This window comes from Mirounga leonina, unplaced genomic scaffold, assembly GCF_011800145.1.
Source record: "Mirounga leonina isolate KUSES-001 unplaced genomic scaffold, KU_Mleo_1.0 Mir_104, whole genome shotgun sequence".
In the NCBI taxonomy this organism is placed as follows: domain Eukaryota; kingdom Metazoa; phylum Chordata; class Mammalia; order Carnivora; family Phocidae; genus Mirounga; species Mirounga leonina.
Genome location: NW_023270231.1, coordinates 12,902,136 through 12,924,445, shown reverse-complemented (window position 1 = coordinate 12,924,445; position 22,310 = coordinate 12,902,136). Strand labels below are relative to the sequence as shown.

The 22,310-nt window shown below is 47.1% G+C and overlaps 1 protein-coding gene and 1 pseudogene across 2 annotated transcripts in view; one reads left to right on the top strand and one right to left on the bottom strand.

Moving 5' to 3' along the window:
* The window catches only part of WWC1 (WW and C2 domain containing 1), a 147,269-nt gene that overhangs the window by 108,640 nt on the left and 16,319 nt on the right, over positions 1-22,310 (bottom strand). The window lies entirely within an intron of this gene.
* LOC118017675 lies at positions 20,293-20,392 on the top strand (annotated as a pseudogene).

The following is a 22,310-nucleotide window of genomic DNA, read 5'->3' as shown; positions in this document are numbered from 1 at the left end:
GATTATTAACAATGACTGATATTTGTACAGCATGTACAACATCTAGTTTAATACTAAAGCTTCGGCATCATCACCTCCTGGACACACCAAAGAAACCAAAGCAGGTTAGGTAGATAGGACAGGTTAGGTAGCTTGCCCATGGGCACAGGCTGCAAGGTGAAGGTGCAGGGATTTCAACCCACTCAGTTTAATTCCTTGCAATAACTACTAATTTATATGGAGTTGGATATGGATATGGATTTCCTAGCAAGTCAGAACACCAACCACACAATGAACATCATCTCTATTCCCTATAGTTAAGCCAGTTTCTAAACACACAGGAGGGGTATTCTGGGACATATGCTCAATCCCTTTGGCTTGGAGTCCCAAGGAGATGCTAAACCAGAAGGTATTGTTTTTATTTTATTTTTTATTTTTTTAAGGATTTATTTATTTATTTGACAGAGAGAGACAGCGAGAGAGGGAACACAAGCAGGGGGAGTGGGAGAGGGAGAAGCAGGCTCTCTGCTGAACAGGGAGCCTGACTCAGGGCTCAATCCCAGGATGCTGGGATCATGACCTGAGCTGAAGGCAGATGCTTAAGAACTGAGCTACCAAGGTGCCCCAAGGTATTGCTTTTAAAAATGAGAATGGGCCCTGGCTCAATCCCAAATTACAGAAGCAGAGATGGCACATCACACTGGAAAGGCCTCTGAAAGTCACCGACTGCTGAGGTTCTCAAACTGGGTTCTGTTTGAGAATATCTGGGATACAGGAGACCCCCATATCCAGGCAGCTGGTGACATTGGGAAGCAAAGGGAGGGCTTCACACGCCAGGGTTCAATGTAAGATTTCACATGAAATGGCTCCATCGCTTAGGAAAAAAAAAAAAAAAAAGTTTGAAAACAGATGAGGAAACCGGGGACCAGAGAGGAAAAGTGACTCTCTCTAAGCCACACAGACCCCCTGTCCACTGAAGGCGAAGGAAAGCAAGGACTTTGCAGGTGGATAAAACTGTGTTTGAATCCTGGTTCTGCCATTTAACTAAGTTCTCTAAGCCTAAGCCTCAGTTTAGTTATTTGAGAAATGAGAGTCATCATATTGCCCTTTATCAAGTTTTGTAAACAAAAGAGCTAATGAAGTGGCAGGAAGACTCTGAGTGTTCAGGTGCTGGTTGTCAGGGCAACCTGGAGCCAGCCCAGTGGTCAGAACAGAGGCTAGGAAGCCACAAGATGGATCTACGTTCAAATCCTGGCACTTCCTCCCCCAGCTACGTGACTGTGGGCAGATCATTTCAATTCCCGAGCCCTGACTCCTCATCTGCTTAAGGGGCTTACTTCCTTGCTTACAGGTGTGGGGAGGCCCAGATCATGTGACGCATGCAAAGCGCTTGCCACGGTGTCTGGGACATAACAGATGCTCAGTGAGCACCTGCTTCTTTCTGACTTCTGTGGCACCTTGTTTGGGTAACTGCTGCAGAGATGTTCCTGTGAGTGCCCAGGGAACCTCACCTCCTCCGGGGCACGCAATGCCAAGGAATATTGGGAGGCGCACCTGCACCAGCAGGAAGCAGGTCTGGGTGATGAGTGGACCGTGACTTGGAAGCCCCCGCCTCACAGCTCCCTCAGAAAGAATGTTTCGCATGACTGCACCTTTCATCTTGATTTTTTTGAGAGGGGGTAAAAAATAAAGGCAAGAACTTCAAGGTCAGGTTCACTTCCCTGCAGGCTCCTCCTGGGCTGAAGTGAAATTTCAAGAATGCAGCCTCTGGGCCCAGTTTACATTCCCACCCTCTCTGGTATCCAGGATACCAGAGGGACCTGTCGCATTCCATCCCACCAATCAGCCTCCTCAGTCACATCCTGCTGGGGGCAGGGCCCGCCACTAGTTCTTGGGAGAAGCATCAATGCCTTAGCAGGAGGGTCAACCATTCATTCCTGTGCAACATACATGTTCAGAGCTTGCTGGAGCCAGGCACTGGGGATACAGTTTTATGGAAAAACAGCCCAAGTCCTTGCTCCCGGGGAGCTTGCAGGGCAGGGAAGAAGACAGCCAGAAATAACGTGAGCAGTGCTCTGAAGTGGCCGCACACAGAGGCATGAGACTGTACATAGGAGGTCTGACTACTCAGCAATGTTAGAGGAGGCTTTCTAGAGTAAGTGACGATTGAGCTCAAGGCTGAAGGGTACGTAGGTGTAAACAGGTGGAGAGAGGAGGGAAGAACATTCCAGGTAGAGGGACGAGCATTTGCAAAGGCTCTGTAATGCCTTTGCCGACCTATTGGTGGGGGACAGGACGGGGTTGGAGAAGCAAAATCAGGGTTACACTTATGTGAGTGTTCTATGGGCCCTGTTAGAGCATCCAAATGTTTCCCATAGGGGGATGGCACTGATCAGACTGCCTAAGAACTTTGTAATAAGATCATCTTGGAGAATGGAGTGGGAGGGGAGGGTAAGATGAAAAGAAAGTACGCACGTTAGGGAATTTTAGTAGCATGTCCAAGTCCCCAAAATGATGAACCTGGGCACCTGGGCTGACAGGAGGTGGGGGGGGAGGGGAGGGGAGTATGATGCAGGTGGAGCTTGATTTGGCTGTCTTTTTTCCAAATGTCCGCCTCCTTCTGGAAGGCCCTGACAGGCACACCAGCACTGAACTCAGTGTTTCCGGACTGACATTGCTTCAGAGGAGGCTCTCCATATTGCAAAAGTCACAGGGGTACTGCCCATCATTAGGAACCTGATAAAACGACATCTGGCCTTGCACCAAGATCACTGCAGAGAGGAGAAGCCCTGCGGTGAGGCTCATATCACCGAGGCCACATTATCAGACTTGAAGGCTCTGAAGAGATGGTCAAGGACTGTAATGACATAATGCATTTTTCGGGCACCTCTGCTGCAAAATGGACATCCCCTCCAGTTCTAGAAGAGGGGGGTCTATAGATGTTTGACATTATACACAAGATACATGCTCAAAAAACATAAGGAAAGAAGGGAGACAGGAAGAGGAGAGGGCAAGAACATAGTTAATAGGCTAGTGAGTAGTTTCTTTGAACACCCACGGGCCTCATGGAGTTCTTGGTCTCACGAACATGGAGATGATGGATGGCTTTCAGCCTGGTAAGATGGATAATCAAACCTGGCTACCCCACATCTGGGGTCCCACTCTCTGAGATCTGGAAGTCAAGAGGCCCAAGATAAGGCTGAGACTCTAAAGGTTTCTGCACTTTTTTAAAGAAAAAAAAAAAATTAGAGAAAATACAGTGAAAAATAAAAACAAACACAAAAACTCCACAAACATAGGCAACAAAAACCTTTTCCCTCTTCACCCACAGACGCAAGCCCCTAAAGGAACATGAAAGTTAAGATTTCCTGTGTGTCTTTCCAGAGATATTTCCACAGACATACCAGCATGTGTACGTACCTAGCATGCATACACACATGCAGATGTACGTTCAGGCTGATCATACACACTCATACTCTAGTCCACAGAACTAAGAAAGCAAGCCTCAACTACATAACAGTTTTCTGATTTATAAAATGAAGAAAGAAAAACACTGCCAATAAACTATAGCCCAATGCTTTCTTTACTTCAGAATATTTACTTCATATATACTGAAAAAGCTTTCACTTGGACTTATTTAGACATGCACTTAATTATACAGCTCTCTTTTCCATATATGGAAAGAAAAACATAAGCAAAATAAATTAGCTAAGGTATTGATAAGACAGAACCCTTTCTCAGTGTTGAGTCATCCACACCTGTGCGTTCCTCATGCTGCCACTCTTCGTACCACTGAACGCTGGGGCAACATTTGCTCTGATAACGTCTCTGTGATTTTCTTCCAAGCTCCTGAAAATTACTTTGAGTTCAAATTCTGGTGTCTGTCTGATTTTACCAGAAGATGCTAAAGAAAGTTTTTGTGATAAAAGAACAAAGGTCTGTCCACATCCGTTCTTTTTTTTTTTAAGATTTATTTGACAGAGACACAGCGAGAGAGGGAACACAAGCAGGGGGGAGTGGAAGAGGGAGAAGCAGGCCTCCCGCGGAGCAGGGAGCCCGATGCGGGGCTCAATCCCAGGACCCTGAGATCATGACCTGAGCCGAAGGCAGAAGCTCAACAACTGAGCCACCCAGGCACCCCAAGTCCACATCCGTTCTTAAGTGGTTTGTGGCTGAAACTCAACCACAGCACTGGCTACGTTAGCGGGAGCACCAGAGTTTGTGCGGGTGTGGGCAAGGACCGCAGCCAAAAGCATTTCTGAGATGCACCCCCAATTTGAAGATGTTAACACACAAAACAACACAAGTTAATCTTAAAATGAATTATACTACAATGCATACATAATCTCCCTCATCTGACTCTCAGTTGACTTGGGATTGCAAACTCAAGTCACAACACAAGCCAGGCAGGACACTGAGTGAGGTGGGAAAGGTGGGGCTGTGTTAACACAAAGTAGTTCTAAAGTAGTGATTCTCCAAGGGTGGTCCTGGACCAGCAGCTATTTTAATGTTTCCATGGAATAGAGAATCCCTTCAATCCCCTCCATAAGACTAATATATACGGATGTATAAGTATTTTTTTTTTAAGGTTTTATTTATTTGTTAGAGAGAGAGAGAATGAGAGAGAGCACAAGAGGGGGGAGGGTCAGAGGGAGAAGCAGACTCCCTGCCGAGCAGGGAGCCCGATGCGGGACTCGATCTGGAGACTCCAGGATTATGACCTGAGCCGAAGGCAGTCGCTTAACCAACTGAGCCACCCAGGCGCCCAGGATGTATAAGTATTTTGAACCCCATTGCTTTTAACACGAACATACTATTCTGATTGCTATTTGCTTAATTTTGTATCTTGGAATTCTTTCCCTATCAGCACTTGTAGCTCTAGCACATGCTTGTTATTTATCTACACGACACTCCACTGTATGGATGTCCCTTAACTTACCTACGCAGCAGCTCCCAGCATGACACAGTCAGGCTGTTTTCTGGTTTTGTTGCTCTCCTACTCAAGGTTACACGAGGAAGTGGCAAGGCTGCAGTGTGAAGCATGACCCCAGTGTGGGAGGGTGATCCCAAACCTGGGAAGGGCTATGTGAGTCACCCGCAAGTGACTGTCTTGAGGTCAGTTTGGGGCTCTGGGGAGGCAGGAAGGGATTGGTTGTAGAGGATTCTGGATGCACTAGAAGATTCATCAGCTTTAGGGGTGAGGATGGTGAAGAGGCCCAGCTCTTTCCCCATCTTCCTCTTCCTAATCTGCAGAGCCCTGTATCCCCTAAACCTGGCCACTGTCTGCCCACAGTCCCAGACTCCCTCCCTGCATGCTGCTCTATGCTCTAGGTCCCTTTCTCCTGCCCCGCCAGCACCACCCCCTTCTAGATGAACAGAGGAAAGAGCAAGGCAAAGGGGGGCCTCAAGGAATGAGTGCCTGTGGAGGTGGGAGGATGTCCTAGTTTCATTATCCCAGGATCTGCTCCCACCAAATCATCCGCCTCCAGCACATGCCACATACATATGGTGGGCTCTATAGGGGTAACAGTAATGGTTACTGAACACCAACTACACTGAGCACACACAATCCCAAGTCATCCTCACAATTTGGAAGGTACCAATTGTTAGCTCCATTTTATTGATAGGAAAACTGAGTCTTGGAGAAGGTGAATGCCTTGGCTCAAGTTATACAACACCTAAGTGGCCTCCTTGCACAGAATTCCCCAGTTTTTCAAGGGTTCCTTCCAAGGGGGTGTTTCTTAGGCGGCAAATTGAAACTCAGAAGTCTTTTTAGTGGCGAGTGCAGGTCCCAGGTCAATCTCCAAGACCTTCCCGTTCAATGTATTATGTCCGTGAATGCAGTGGAAGGGGACTCAGCTTGGTGGTGGTAGAGGGGGGAGTTGGCAGGAGAGTGGAGACTCCTGTCAGTAATCATGTGAGGAACTTAGAGTGTTAACTAAAACCACAGTGTTTAATGAATATTGTTTTACGTCATTTTACTTTCCCCTTTATTTTTCTACCCTTTTAATTATTGTTTTGCCCTGTTCCTCTCACTTTCATTCACTGACCGCCCCCCCCCCAAAAAGGGGTGGAAGCAAGGCAGGTCTTCCTAAGCTCTCCCCCCTTCCAGTGGGCCATGGGCACAAGGTCCAGGAATTCATTCAATGTGGCAAAAAGGCAGTCTACTAATTCCAGGTTCATTAGCATGGCTCGTTAATTATCAATGCTCCCCTCCCCAGCCACCCCTCTCCCCAAAACATCCAAAACAGCAGATTAAGTTTTAACTTTTGCTGGCAGAACACCTGCTTCTGAAATTCCTCCTCCCTTTACCTCCTAGGATTTACAACACAAAAGTAAACATTTACACTGGTTAAGATTTACCAAAAGGAAGTGTGGCCTGCAATGAGTCCTTTGAAGTTCTGTCTCAAAAGAAGAAGGAGCCCTTTTTAAATATAGAAAATAAGAAACCTCAAAGCCTTGTGAGTGATGTCGGACTTGGGCCTGGCGGTAACCGGGCCTTCTCAATTTTTCACTTGGGCCTTGACGCCAGCATACGTTATCCTAAGTATAACTCCAAACTACAGGTCTTTCTGCTCCAGGGTAAATGAGGTTATCAGTCAATAATGCAATCAAGTGGCTTCCTGGAAACTCTAGGATAGAACTTTCTTCCTGAGATATTACCAAGGGGGTAGAGAAGGGTACCCTGCAAGGGGAGCCAAAGGGCAAGGCTGACTTTACAGGCAGGAAAGATCCTGAGGCCTACCTGTTCCTCCAGACAGAAGGGATTTTCTCAATGAGGCATGTCTGTTTTACTGGAGGTGGGAGATGGGCACAGCCAGCCCGGGATAGATGTTGGTTAAGCGGACCGAGTATCAGATGCCCCAGCAAAGAGTCACCAGACACTGAGGTCATGCAGATACCTTTGGGGAAAAGGAAATGAAATAATTCCCCATCCCTATCTCAAGATTGCTGGTGTAGGGCAATGGGAACGCTAGAATCAGAAAAGGAAGGATGACTGCACCTGGATGATGTTTGCATCCGATCAGAACCTTCTATTTCTTTCGTGATAGCACCCAAAATGCTACCCACCAAGAATCCTGAGCACCCGGGGCAAGTCCCGGGCAGTGGTGGTGTGTACCAAGTGAAGGAAGCGTGGACGAAGCAAGGCCTCACCAGGAAATAGCACCGTTCATAACTGACTTTGTCCTGGGCGCCTGATGGCCGCTTTACCCAATTAGCTCACTAGTCTTAAGTGCAGCCCGGGAAGCAAGCATTCTCTCTCTTTTTTTTTTTTTTAAAGATTTTATTTGAGAGAGAGATAGTGAGAGATAGAACAGGAGCAGGGGAGAGAGGGAGAAGCAGGCTCCCCGCTGAGCAAGGAGCCCAACGTGGGGCTCGATCCCAGGACCCTGGGATCATGACCTGAGCCGAAGGCAGACGCTTAACAGACTGAGCCACCCAGGGGCCCCAAAGCAAGCGTTCTTATCCACACATGCAGATGAGATCGCTGAGGCTGAGCTAACTTGATCAAGGTTGCAAATGGGGCCTAAGCCCACACTCTTTCCCTGGTACTACACAGCTTTCAAATGGAAGATGTGTATTAAAAGCTGGCTGCATGATATACTAGAAGAATCAGTGAACCTGGACTCCTCAAATGCGGGAGGCCCAGCTCAGCTCTTCTTAGCTGAGTGACTGAGCAAGTCATTTAGCCCTCTGCAGGTGTTTCTGATCCCACTTCTGTCCTTGGCCTCAGCACTTCAGTGGGCTGCACATTGCAGGATGGAGTCCACATCCACCCACTTTGCTTCAACTTCCTGGCTGATCCAGCCAAGCGTTCAGAAGTTTTGTCAGCATGAATGCAACATATCTTGATAAGGGTTTTTCCTTGCTCTGGGTTCCCTCTAAAGAAAGAAGCATGCTCCTTCCAACATGAGCTGATATTATCGTTAGGGAATCCTTCCAGAGTTGGGAAAGCAGACAACTTGGTGCTATACTACTTCATTTTACACTTGGGCTTCTGTTAGCGAACATCAACAAGGACTGGCCTTTCATTGTTCTTCAATCAAATTCAGCCCCAGCAAGGCCTCATCTTTACTTGGAGAGAGAAACACATCCAGAGACCCTGAGCATTTATTCTTGCCGCCTCCAGCTTCCTAGGGTCTCACAAAGCCACAATCTCACCCAGAGGAACACCCTGGTTCTGATGCTGAATTTGATCCAAGGACCAATTACAAAGCTATTTCTCTGCACTTTGAAAGCTCCATTTCCCAACTTGTCAATTGGGTAAGAAAGGCTTTACCTCACAAGGCTGTCAGTGGAGAGCTAATGAGACCCCAGAAGTTAAAACTCTTTTAATCATAAACATTCTAGCGTTTACTATGTGCTGAGCCCTTTAACACACCATTTGAATAAGTCCGTATTAGACATGCGTGTCAGAAACAAATACAAAATATAGGATACAGGGTGAACAAATGAACCAATCAATAAATGAAGGAATGGAGGGAAGGAGAGGAGGAAGGGCCTAGGAAGGCCAGTGGGGCCCTGAGTCAAGCTCAGAAATTTTGGGCATTGGAGAACCATGAGAAGTTTCCGAGCAGAAGAGCAATTTATTCTGGAAGCCCTACGGAAGAAAATTCCGATAGGACTTGCAACGTGAACTGCTGGAAAATTATCTTGCGAGTCTGGCTAGCCTGTTAGCCAGGGACTGTTGCAATAGTCGATGCCAGAAATGACGCCTTAACTCAGATGGTCACCATGGGGACACAAAGGACAAAGGATTGGCAGATGGGTGGTACAGACTTTAAAGACCTCAACTGCGGGAAAATCTCGATAGCTGTTCCCTCAAAACTGCAGGTTTACAAGGATAAACAATCTCAGATGTGTGTTTTTGTTCTAGGTCTCAGGTGTGAAATAAGGCTGTCATGTCAGTGTCTCGAACAACTAACTTCTATCCCCACATTCACCTCATCACCTTTAAACAAAACAAAACCGAAAGGAATCCCTGCTCTACCCTCACGGTCACTGGAGCATCTTATTCACAAGAACCAAAAGGTGGGAACAACCCCAGTGTCCATCAACAGATAAACAGAGAAACAAGAGGTGGTGTGTCCTTACAATGGAATATTATTCTGCCTTTAAAAAGGACATTCTGACATGCGCTACACCATGTGTGAACCTGGAGGACATGATGCTGACTAAAATAAGGCAGTCACAGAAAGACAAATAGTATGATTCTACTTAATGTGAAATACCTACCGCAGTCAAATTCATATAAAGTAGAATGGTGATTGCCAGGGGCTAAGGGAGAGGTGAATGAGTTGGAGTTGAATGGGGACAGAGTTTCGGTTGTGCAAGATGGAAAGAGTTCTGGAAATGGATGGCGGTGATGGCTGCACAGCAATGTGAATGGGTGGAACACCACAGAACTGGACACTTAAAAATGCTTAAGATTGTACATCTTGTCATGTGGATTTTGCCAGAATTTTTTAAAAAGTTTGAAAAGGAAGCAAGCAAGCAAGCAAGCAATCGTTGCTAGGTTGTCAGAAAATGGGATGGCATAAAACAATGCAGATCTCTGCCAATGAGGCACACCCCAACTTTTCATTATTGCTTAAAAATTCCCTTAACCCCTTCCCCCTATCCCACCGGATGCTGACTCAGTCCCTTGTAGTATCTGAATGGCAGAAGTCAGCCTTAGGGTAGACGCGGCTACCTTATCCTGTGTCTTGGGACACCTGGAGTTCCCAGTGACCAACACTGACCATGCCCATCACTCCAAGACCCCAGCCCTCTCCAACCTCAGGAACTATACCCCCATATCCTGGTTGGCATTTCATGTGAGAGTGGCAGATTCCAGAAAATGCTCTGTGGCAAGAAGAGGTGAAGTGCCTTGTGGGAGCTATGTGCAAGGGCTCCTGTCACAGAGCTCCAGGGCCTGCCTTCTGAGAGGCACGGGAAGGACACCAGTGCTCACGACGCTGAGCACAGAATGAGGCCGCAGAGTTCAGCTTGTTTCTGCCCACCTCTGTCCTCATCACTGACTCAAAGAAGATCGGGCCTAGAATGAGGAAATGCCTCCATCAATCCTTCCCCTTGCAAAACGCCGGAAAACCAGCTCCACTGGATCCAGTCCCTTACTCACGAATTTTGAACTCAAGCTATTAGGTGCATACACATTCAGGATTACTACGTCTTTTTGAGGAAGGAACTGACCCATTATAACAAGAGCTCTGTCTCTCTATCTGGTAACACTCCTGTTTTTGGTATATAATACTCCTGTTTTGTTATTATAACTGTTCCAGTTTTCTTTTGATTAGTATTTTCCCATCCTTTTACTCTTAGCCTAGCTGTGTATTTATATTTAAAGGGAATCTCTCCGAGGCAGCTTATATACTTGAGTCTTGCTTTCCCCACCCCCAACCCAACAGTATCTATCTTTTAACTAGAGTGTTTAATCCATTTACTTTTAACAAATTATTAATATAGCTGGATTAAAGTCTACAAACTTGCCAGTTGTTTTCTATTTGTCTCGTCTGTTTCTTTTTTCCTACTCTAGAGAAATCATCCACAATACACTATTATGTTTGCTTTAAGCAATTATCTTTTAAAGAAATGAAGAAAAATGTTAAAGTCTTTTATAATTCCGGGGCTCTTAATTTCTCATGGAGATCCAAGTGTCCATCTGATATCATTTTCTTTCAGCCTGAAGAATTTCTTTTGACATTTCTTTTTGTGTAAGTCTGCTGGTGAGAATTTCTCTCAGCTTTTATCTGAAAATATCTTGATTTGACCCTCATCTTTAAAGGATTTTTTTGTTGGATACAGCATTGTAGACTGACGTTCCCCAGCCCCCTGGCTTAGCATTGTAGAGATATAATTCAATTATTTTGGGGCTTTGTTTCTGATGAGAAGACAGTAATAAGGCTCACTGTTCTCCTGTACATCACGCGTATTTATTCGCTGCCTGATTTTAAGGGTTTTCTCTTTTGTCTTTAGTTTTCAGCAATTTGGTTGTGATGTATCTAGGTGGGATTTTTCACATGATTCTCCTATGTGGGGTTTGTTGAACTTCTTGGATCTGTGGGTTGATATTTTTCATCACTATGGAACTTTTCAGTCATTAAGTCTTCCAATATATTTTCTTCCTCAATTTCTGTCTCACTCTCTCTCCTTTTAAGAATCCAAATACACATTTGTTAGACTGCTGAATGTCCCACAGATTGCTAAGGTTCTGACCTTTTCTCCCCCAGCTGTTCTTCTCTCTGGGCCTAGTTTGGATAGTTTCTATTGCCCTGACTTGGCGTTCAGTGTCCTGTTTTCCTACAATATCCAATCTACAATTAGATCCATCTAGTGGATTTTTCATTTCAGATACTACAGTTTTCATCCAGAATTTTTATTTGGTTCCATTTCTCTACTGGTTTATTTTCCTTTGAATCCTTAAACATACCTATAATATTTTAAGGTCATTTTTCTGCTAATTCCATCTCTGCCACCTGTGAGTCTGTCTTTACCGTCTCTCCTCCTATGTCTAAATACCTTTTCTATTCTATGCTGGACATGGTGAATACTGAGCTGCTGAGAATCTGGATTTTGTGTTCTTCCTTTAAAAACATTTTGTTGTGGGGCACCTGGGTGGCTCAATCGGTTAAGTGTCTGCCTTCAGCTCGCGTCGTGATCTCAGGGTCCTGGGATCAAGCCCTACATGGGGCTCCCTGCTCAGCGGGGAGCCTGCTTCTCCCTCTCCCTCTGCCGCTCTCTCTCAAATAAATAAAGAAAATCTTAAAAAAAAAAAAAAGATTTGTCATGATGGGCCATTAATTTATTGGCAGATCAGCTTTATTCCCTTGAGGCTTTTTAAGCTTTGTCAAGCCATGGGTGAGTATAGTGATACAAGTAACATGCCAAGAATGGTTGAGCAGAGATGCATAGGGAACCTGAGTCCCTGGTGTCCATGTGGAGCTACCACTCCAACCCTGACTGGCTTGTCTTGTGATTTATTTTTTTAATTGGATAAAGAAGTGAAGTTAAATCTTGAAGCTAAGCCATTGTTATTCATATATTCTGACTTGCGCTGCCAGCCACTAAACACTCTGTTAAAGGTACTGAATATCTACTAAGTAGAGCAAGTGCTAGGTGTTGGGGATAAAGTAATTAACAAGTTAGATGCCGTTCCTGACCCGTCAGCTTATCGTCTTGAGCAGGGTCTGGCAAACTACGGCCTGCAGGCCAAACTCATGTATTGCCTGTTTCTGCAAATAAAGTTTTCAGTGGGACACAGCCATGCCTATTTGTTTATGTATTATCTATGACTGCCTTTGTGCTATAAATTTGAGTGGTTAAGACAGGTAGTATGGTCCACAAAGCCTAAAATATTTACTATCTACTTCTTTATAGAAAGAGGTTATTGACTCTCGTTTAGGGTAGCAGTTCTCAAACTTTCTGGTCTTAGGACCCCCTTCACTATCTTAAAACTTGAGAACACCAAAGAGGTTTTGTTCATGTGTGTTTTATTTATCAATATTTACTATATTAGAAATCAAAACAGAGAAAACTTGAAAATATTTATTAATTTCTTTGAAAATAACAACAGTAATCCCACATGTTAACATGAACATTTTTATAATTAAATATAATTTTATATTTATAAATTTATAAATTTAAAAAATTAGTGAGAAGAATCGCATTACTTTGTATTTTTGCAAAACTCTTTAATGTACAGCTTAACAGAAAGACAGCTGAGTCCGAAGAGATGTATTTGCATCAACCTGTTGGAAAACTACATGTCACATAGCCTCTAGAAACGCCACTGTCCTCTCGTGATAAACACAACATAAAAAAGGCAAATAACTTCTTAGTATTACTATGAAGTTCTGACTTTGCAGAGCCCCTGAGAGAATCTCTGGGACCTCCAGGGACCACACTTTGAGAATGGCTGTCTAGAAAAGTCCTAGGCTGACATTAAACAGAAAACACATGGGGTCTAATTAGCTAATTATCATCAAACAACTGATTTAAAGGAAAACAATACTGCTCTATGAGGGAATAAACACTGAATCTGGCCCCATTTGGGGAGTCGGGGAATGATTTCTTGAGGAAACTATGTTTCAAGTTGGGCTTGGAAAAGATGGTTAACCAGGTGAAGGGCAGGAAAGGGGAAGCTCTCCCTTCCTTCAGCGAGTTTGCTCCTCTTGTCTGGCTGAGGAAATTGGGTTAGGCTTTGGGGAAGGATCAGGAATGAGGATGACTTTGCCATGACATCTTCCCCTGAGGGGACCAAGTCAGAGATGTGCTCTGGGAAGCAGACGGGAAGCTGTAACCCCAGGGTCCTCCTGACATGCCTGGAATTTACCTCAGGGACAAGCAAACCCTGATCTCTCTACAGATGGGGCACCATACGGAGGCCCAGATGCTGAGACACAGGGGACACAGGGGAAACAGGGGACACAGGCAACGCGGGCCTGAGGACAATTACCCAAGCCCTTAGGATGCAGTCCTATGGTCATACAGGTAGCAACACAAACCCTTAGCTAACTGTCTTCCTTTAAGGCATTAGGAGCCATTCCTCATCCAGATGGTTATTTGCTGTAAAAACTACTGGGTGAGGGACCACAGCAGCTCCCTTTCCACTAGGTTGCCAGACCTAGTCCCATTTCCCTACCAATTACCAGCTCTGCAAACATTCACTCTCAAAACCAGATTCTGCCAGGTTTCAGGATGGGTATCGGCTGCAACGGTTCTTTTTCCCCCTGACATGCCCATCCTTGGGGTGTGAAAACCCACCAGATTCTAGCTACCGTCTCACCTCAAATGCCCCTACTTGAAAAAGAGTTGGCAGAGAAGTATCCCTGGCTGATGGAAGGCAGCAGATTCGACTCTGCTCAGAGAGTAAGGATGCAAAGCAGTTAGCCCACACACAGAAAGTATTCTGCGGGACATAACTGTATTCGTTCCCTGAGTCCTTCCGGTAGCCCTGTGAGATCCATTTATGTATTATCTCATTTTGCAGATGAGAAACTGAAGCACAGAGAGGTCTTGCAGCGGACCCAGGTAACAAAGTCAGTAAGGAGTGGAGCCGGCATTAAATCCAGGCAGCATTAAACCCATTCAGCTACTTGAACATACATTTTACTGACTCTCTATATTTGAAAGGACATGAGGAGTTAGTTGTTTATTTTTTTATTTTATTTTTTAAAGAGTTTATTTATTTGAGAAAGAGAGAGAGAGCATAAGCAGAGGGAGGGACAGAAGGTCAGGGAGAAGCAGGCATCCCGCTGAGCAGAGAGCCCGATGCGGGGCTTGATCCCAGGACCCCGGGGATCATGACCTGAGCCGAAGGCAGACGCTTAACCGACTGAGCCACCCAGGTGCCCCAAGGAGTTAGATTTTTTTTTTTTAAAGATTTATTTATTTATTTGAGACAGAGAGAATGAGAGAGAGTACATGAGAGGGGGGAGGGTCAGAGGGAGAAGCAGGCTCCTCGCTGAGCAGGGAGCCCGATGCGGGACTCGATCCCGGGACTCCAGGATCATGACCTGAGCTGAAGGCAGTCGCCCAACCAACTGAGCCACCCAGGCGCCCAGGAGTTAGATTTTTTTTTTTTTAAAGATTTTATTTATTTATTTGAGAGAGAGAATGAGACAGAGAGAGAGAGAGCATGAGAGGGGGGAGGATCAGAGGGAGAAGCAGACTCCCCGCCGAGCAGGGGGAGCCCGATGCGGGACTTGATCCCAGGACTCCAGGATCATGACCTGAGCCGAAGGCAGTCGCTTAACCAACTGAGCCACTCAGGCGCCCCAGGAGTTAGATTTTTTAAGAAGTACCTGTGCAGATGCTCAACACTGCTTGTCATCAGGGAAATGCAAATCCAAAGCACAAGATACCATTTTGCACGCATTCGGACGGCTACTGTACACAAGCCCAGAAAATAACAAGTGTGAGGGTGAAGGGGTGGGGAAATGGGAAGGCCGAGTGCACTGCCCCTGCGGGTGTAAAATGGTGCAGCCACAGTGGAAAAGAGTGCAAGGACTCCTCAAAAAATTAAAAGTGGAATTGCTGTTATGACCCAGAAATTCCATTTCTGGGAATAAAGCCAAAAGATTTAAAGGCAAGGACAGAAACAGATATTCGTACACCCATGTTCGAAGCAGCATTATTCACAACAACCCAACAGTGAAAGCAACCACTGTGTCCATGAATGGATAAATGGATACACAAAACGTGTTGTGTACACACAGCGGAATACTATTCAGCCTTAAAAAAGGAAGGACATTCTGCACACGCGACAACGTGGATGAACCTGGAGGGCGTTACGCGGAGTGAAACAAACCAGTCGCAGGAAGACAAACACCGTGGGAGTCCACTCATATGAGGTACCCCGAGCACTCAAACTGGGAGAAACAGCAAGTAGAACGGTGGCCACCAGAGGCTGAGGGGAGAGGCGAACAAGGAGCTGAGAGTTTAATGAGGACAGAGTTTCCGTTTTACAAGATGGAAAGAGTTCTGGAGATGGATGGTGGTGATGGTTGCACAGCAACGTGAATGTGCTGAACACCACAGACTGGATGCTTAATATGGTTCACATGGTCAATTTTATGTATATTTTACCCAATCAAAAATACATGTTTTTTTTTTAAAGATTTTATTTATTTATTTGAGAGAGAGAAAGGGAGAAAGAGGGAGAGAGAGAGAGAAAGACGGGGGAGGGGCAGAGGGAGAAGCAGACTCCCCGCTGAGCAGGGAGCCCGATGTGGGACTCGATCCTGAGACTCCAGGATCATGACCTGAGCCGAAGGCAGTCTCTTAACCAACTGAGCCACCCAGGAGCCCCCAAAATAATAAATAATAAAATGTTTAAAAAGTAAACTAATGTTGGGCACCTGGGTGGCTCAGTTGGTTAAGCGACTGCCTTTGCTCAGGTCAGGATCCCGGAGTCCCAGGATCGAGTCCCACATTGGGCTCCCTGCTCAGCGGGGAGTCTGCTTCTCCCTCTGACCCTCTCCCCTCTCATGCTGTTTCTCTCTCTCTCAAATAAATAAATAAATAAATAAATAAAATCTTAAAAAAAAAGTAAACTAATGTTTTAAAAAGTAAACTAAAAAGTAATACACCTCAGAATGTTTATTATTGTAATTACAGTAGGAATTGCACTGAATAATTTTTTAAGTGGGGGGGGGTGGCGACAACATTTCTGAACTTCTGGAACTGAGAGGGCCCTTGCAAACAGATTAAGTGCTCCGGTCTTTCCCTGGTTTGCATGCCAAGCCAAAAGAGGTGATTAGCAGGCTTAAACTACTGGTTTCTAATCAGAAAGTTAAAAAAAAAAAATCCTTTGTCAAAGAGAACAGGAACAAAGGGCCAGTAGGCCCAGGGGTTATACAATAAAAGCTGGATCATGCTGTGTAAAAAGGCCCCTCCATCTCCTCCTAACACCAGGGTCTTCATGATGTTGGAGGGCTATTGTACTGTATTGATAACACATCATTCAGTGTGGCCTGGCCCCTCACTAAGGCGGGCAGCGCCCCTGCTCGCAAGCAGGACATTTAGGAGACAAATTTCAGGAGTCATTAGCAATTGCATCTCAACTGTTCCCATACACTTGCCTCTCCTTCCCACACAATCCTGCTTCTCTCTCTCTCTTTCTCTCCAGTGAGTAAGGATACTGGGAATACTGGAGAACAAGACTCCTTCTGAAAAGACCTCTGTGTTCACTTTTCCAAACAGCTATAGTGTCTACGAGGGCAGGGGCCAAAGAGGGAAATAGGAGAGGAGGTCGTGGCGGGGGGGAGGGCCCTGAGTGTGGCCCCCGGGAGCCGACAAGGGACCATGTGCCCCGTGGGTCATCACAACCCCACCTCCTCCACAACCCCCGGCCACGCTGCCCACCAACTGCTGAGCAATACCTCCCAGCCCCACTGCCCTGCAGAGGAGGGTCTGTGGACTCTGGCTGCCTATGGACTCTAGGAAGGAGGCAGAAACTTCCTCCAGTGCCTGGATTCCAGTCCCTGCACCCTGGAGAGTGCGAGAGCTTAACTAATTCTCAAATCAGGACACATACACAAAACCCTCTGAGAAGCGGTGGAGGACTCAATGAGTGTTAGCCATGTTCCATCAACGCGAGCCAATGACCTCCAGGAGACAATGCGGCAGTGACAAGCACTGAGCCCTGGATGGAAACCCAACCCTCGTGCCAACTTGCTGTGTGACCCTGACAAATCCCCTGATCTCTCCAGGCCTCAGCTGCCTCCTGTGGAAAGTGAGGGCAAGTGAAACAGTAAATGCACGTAAAATTCCTCGGTACATGGCGGCTGTCACAACCTCCGGGAAGTTTCCCCAGCACCCAGCGAGATTTTTGAACTTTATTATTTTTGAATCTAAAATCCTGACCAAATGAGAGCACAGCATTGCCCTCCTCCTAGAGGCAAATCAAGCGTAATTTGGGGAGATGAGAGAGAAAGGGAGTAGATTCAGAAATAATATCCTTATGAAAAAAGCACGGAAGAGACTCAGTAATGACCCACAATCTTATAATACCTGACTCCCCCATGACATTGCAGCCAACGCCTGAAGGATTCTGACACAGCCCACATTAACTAGAACTGGACGCTCCCCTTTGATCAACTCAAGAAGCATTTGCTGAGGGCAGGCTGCGCACGGAGCCCTCAGAGGCTCTGCCCTGCCCCTACAACTCAGCCTCTCCTTTCTCTTCAAAGAACCAAGGAAGGTTCTGACCCTACTCTGGATTGAGAGCACATTGCCCTTACCCTGACCTCATGCATCAAGAGGTCAGGCTGTCTCCTGTGCTGAGGTCCCCTGCAGCCACAGCAGTCTGGGCTAACCCGAGAGTCCCCTCGGGTACCCCCACCTCCCCGCCCACCACACGCACACAGATAAGCAAGCTCAGAGGAGGGACCCTGGGCTTGTAAAGCAGGTTCCGTGGTGCTCCAACGAAGAATAAGGAGCTGCAGCTTGATTCTCAGAGACAGGTGACGGGCAGCATTCTGAGACCATAGGCAGCTGGCTCTCTCCTCACCGACATGATTAAGACAGCCTGTGTGATGCCCGTTGGGTCAACAGTTACCGGTTTGGCAAACAGCAATATGGAACCTTGCGCAGAAAATCACGGTAGCTGATGCTGGGAAACTCCGGGGGAAAGGACTCGTGGGAGTTCCACGGTCCAATAGCTCTATTCTTTAGTGCCTCCTGACAAGGGGGAGGCTTGTGCATTCTAGCGGCCCTGGGTGTGGGGTCAGGTGGAGCTGGCAAACTGTCCTTGAGTCTTTTCTTCCACATCAGGGGGTCTTCCTGAACGGCAGACGGAGAGCTGGGCTTCCGCAGGAGATGCCTCAACCCCACACAGGTGGGCTGTGCTCCCAGCCACTCAGAGCCCTGGGCTCTCTCTGGGTCCAACGCTTGCCCTCCAGCTCCAAAACCTGACCTAGGACTTCAGACTGACCAAGAGAGGAGTCAGGAGGTATCTATTCATCACCCTTTATTCTGTGACTTTCCCGTTGCCTCTCAGCTGCCTTCAGGGGTATCCCCTCGTTTGCTAGCACCGATCATGTACAAGACATGGTGCTGGGCCTGGGAGACTGACAGGACACTACACCATTCGGTGGAGAACAGACATGAAAAGGATGATGGCTCTGTGGTGGATGCCTATGAGAAAGGGGCACAGCAGGGGCCCTTCCCCGAGCTGGGACAAGGCAGGCTCCTGCAAGAGGAGACCTTGAAGCTGGGGGTAGCAGCGCATGGAGGGGGTACACCAGCAGGCAGGGCGCACACTCAGTTCCTGCAAAGCAAGGAGAGCATCTCCTGGGGCAGGGAGGAGAGGGTTTCCAGTTTAAGGCATATTAGAATCATCTGGGTAGCATATCTAAAATGCAGATTCCAATAAATAAAAATAAAATAAAGATGCAGAATTCTGGAAGCCCCACTGAGATTGTAATTCAGTGTTTTTCAGGTGGGGGCCCAGGAATCTGTTTTATGAGCTCCCTGGGGGAGTCTAAGGCAGGAAGTCTATGGACCACACTCTGAGAAACCCTGCTTTGAAGGAATGGAAAAAAAAAAAGCCATTTGTGGCTTTGATGGAATATTGGTTTATTTTCCTGGAATGTTCCCAAAGGGACTTTGGACAGCTCACTAATGATTCGTTCTTCAGTCATTTTACACAGACAGACATACCAACATCAAACAAACTGGAAATGAACCCCAGGAGAGTGTCAGGAGCCCCATTCACATGGACGGCTGTCACTGTGTTCCATGGGATGACTGGGCATTATCATCTCAGGAATGTGTCGGGGCAAGGTCCACACTTACGCTAAAAGGCTGTCCATAGGTGAACCAGGGCCCAGCAAGCGGTGATGGGAAAGCCTTCTGGAATCTGGCCACACCTCCTTGCCAACCTTATGCCAGGAAAGGCAAGGCAGTCTACGGACGTCTTACAGACTTTCTCTACAGCCCGCAGCTGGCTCCCTGCCCCTCCTGTCCTGGGTCCTCCACCGGGAGCCTGGTCTCTGCTACCCCAGTGCCACCCCACTCAGGCTCCTCCTGGCTTGGACCCAGCGTCTCATGTGGGGACACTGCCTCCACCAGCCTAAGCCTTGGCCGTAGGCATTGTTTCTGCTGGTAGCCTCATGGCAATATTCTTCCCTACTCAGAGCTAGTCCCAGGGAGTCCGCCATTTATTTCGCTGGCTCAAGCCCCTGCCTGGGAAGCTTATGAGGATAACCCTACACCTCCTTGTCTTGCTCTTGCCACTGTTCTCTGAGGGCTGGAACCCTGCCTTTGTGATCTCTGCCAAGTGCCTGCTGGGCCACCTCCTCATTATGTGTTAGAGCCACAGGCACTAGCCTCCCAAGAATTCCCACCTTCCAACCGCCCCATGTCCCCAAGGGCCATGTTCTGCCACCCTGGGGATTTCCCACAGAGCCCGCATCTGCTCTGGCCCAGCTGCTGAATACCCTACAATCGCAAGACCTGCCTTTTCTCAGCAGGTGTGATACCCTTTGAACTGACCTTCACACCCCATCCAGCTTCACTCCCTTATTGCACGTGAAGCTCTGGGAACAGGCTTAGAAACTCTTTTCCCCGGACAGTGTTTATGACCGGTTGTGAGAATCTGCTGTTTACTGATATCACAAATACGTGGTGTGCCCAACATCATAGCTTCGTAAGAGGCAGTCAGCCACAGAACAAAAACAAAATATTAAAACAAACAGAAAAACCAGGGCTACGCAGTAATAAGTCCTATTGAATGGTCTAGCCAGTGCTACTCAAACATCAGCATGCTTATGGACCACCGGGATCTTGTTAAAATGCAGTTTCTGCTGCTTGCTTTGGCAGCACATATGCTAAAATTGGAACGATACAGAGATTAGCGTGGCCCCTGTGCAAGGAGGACCCACACATTCATGAAGAATTCCATATTAAAAAAAAAAAAAACCACACCACCACCACCAAAAATGGTTTCTGATTCAGTGGGCCTGGGGTGGAATCTGAGATTCTGCATTTTTAACAAGCTCCCAGGCAATGCTGATGTGCTGGTCCACAGCCCACGCTTCCAGCAGCAAGACGGTAGGGATCACACTAATGAGTGGGAGTTTGCCACACAGGAGTGAGGCCAGGAGCAGGGCCCAGAATCGAACATGTGCTCAGATACAGGAACCACTAAGTCCTACTCATTGCCCCAGAATCAGAACAATTGACTTAGAAGTTCTGAGAAAGAATGACCTAGGGATGGCCAACTGCCTACAGACTCTCCTGGGCATGGCAGCTGCTGTGGTTGGTACCACATGATCCCTGACTCTTATCATAGTTCCTGGTACCAGGTGAGTCCAATTCAAGGTCAGCTCTGTGATTTTTCCAAATCAGCACTGAATTTTCGGACACTGAGTTAACTGTGGTTGCTGGGCTGAAGGGTTATGAGACAGGCTGGGGCCATGCAGGAGGATAAGGGTCACCTAAGGCTGTGATAATGTCTTAACTGTTAACATTTTTGAGTACTGAGTCTGGGCCTTGCAGTCTGCTAAGTGCCTTACATGGAAGGATCCATGCTGCAATTCTCACAATAACCCTTCAAACTGGGTAGCCATTTAAGAGCGGGAGCTCTGGAACCAGACAGCCTGAGACTGAATCCCAGCTTTGCCACTTTCTAGCTGTGTGACCTTAGGCAAATTACTTAGCCCCTCCATGCCTCAACTTCCCCCTCTTTAGATGGGGTTACAGCACCTCCCTCAGACGGTCGGGTGAATAAATATAAAAGTGCGGCACTTAGCGCTCAATAAAAATCTTGGCTATTCTTTTAGCCTTATTTGTATGAGGCAAGGAAACTGAGGCTCAACGAGATTAAGCAGCTTGCCCAAGTTTACACAGCAAGTTAGAGGCAGAACTGATTGGAAACCAAGTTCGCGAATTTATGAACAAATTCTAGATCTGCTGTAAGTACGTTTCGGGAGGTAGCAGAAACCTCTGGTGGCCTCCAGCCGCAGTCCCACCTGCCCAGCAGTGAGGGCTCCTATTCCCTTCCTTAGATTCCTAGGAAATCTCAGCTCACAGCAGCAGCTTCTTCCCAGAACCATCTGGTACAGGCTTTTCCTGCTTTTGACTAGGAGAGACTTGACTTAAGGTAGATCACTTCCAGGCAGGAGCAGGGAGGGACAGGGTGGATGAGGGAAGACCTCCTGAAGGAGGTGGCATCGCCTGTGGCCTGTGAGGGAGGTGGGGCGTCCACGGATACAGGCGGGGCTGGGACCCGGGCCCACACGGGGAGAATGGCAAAGGGCAGGGCCTGTCTGGGGGCTGCCACTAACCCAGGTGGACCATATGCAGCGGACCAATCAAGGGAGCTCAGGGACCGCAGCGGACAATCACTGGCACCTACGTGCTACTGGCACTCTGCCAAGTATTTTTAGATAAACTTATTAAAATTGGATGAAGTGTGGTTGTATAAGAGGACCTTTTGTTTCTTATACACACACATATAGACAAACACTGAAGTATTAGTGGCAAAGAGACACGATGTCCAACTTAAGAGTAATAACCAACTTACTTTTTTTTTTTAAGTAGGCTCCATGCCCAGCGTGGAGCCCAACATGGGGCTTGAACTCACGACCCTGAGGTCAAGACCTGAGCTGAGACCAACAGACTGAGTCACCCAGGCGCCCCTATAGCCAACTTACTCTTTTTTTTTTTTTTTAATTTTTTTTAAATTTATTTGACAGAGAAAGGCACAGCGAGAGAGGGAACACAAGCAGGGGGAGTGGGAGAGGGAGAAGCAGGCTTCCCGCCGAGCAGGGAGCCCGATGCGGGGCTCGATCCCAAGACCCTGGGATCATGACCTGAGCCGAAGG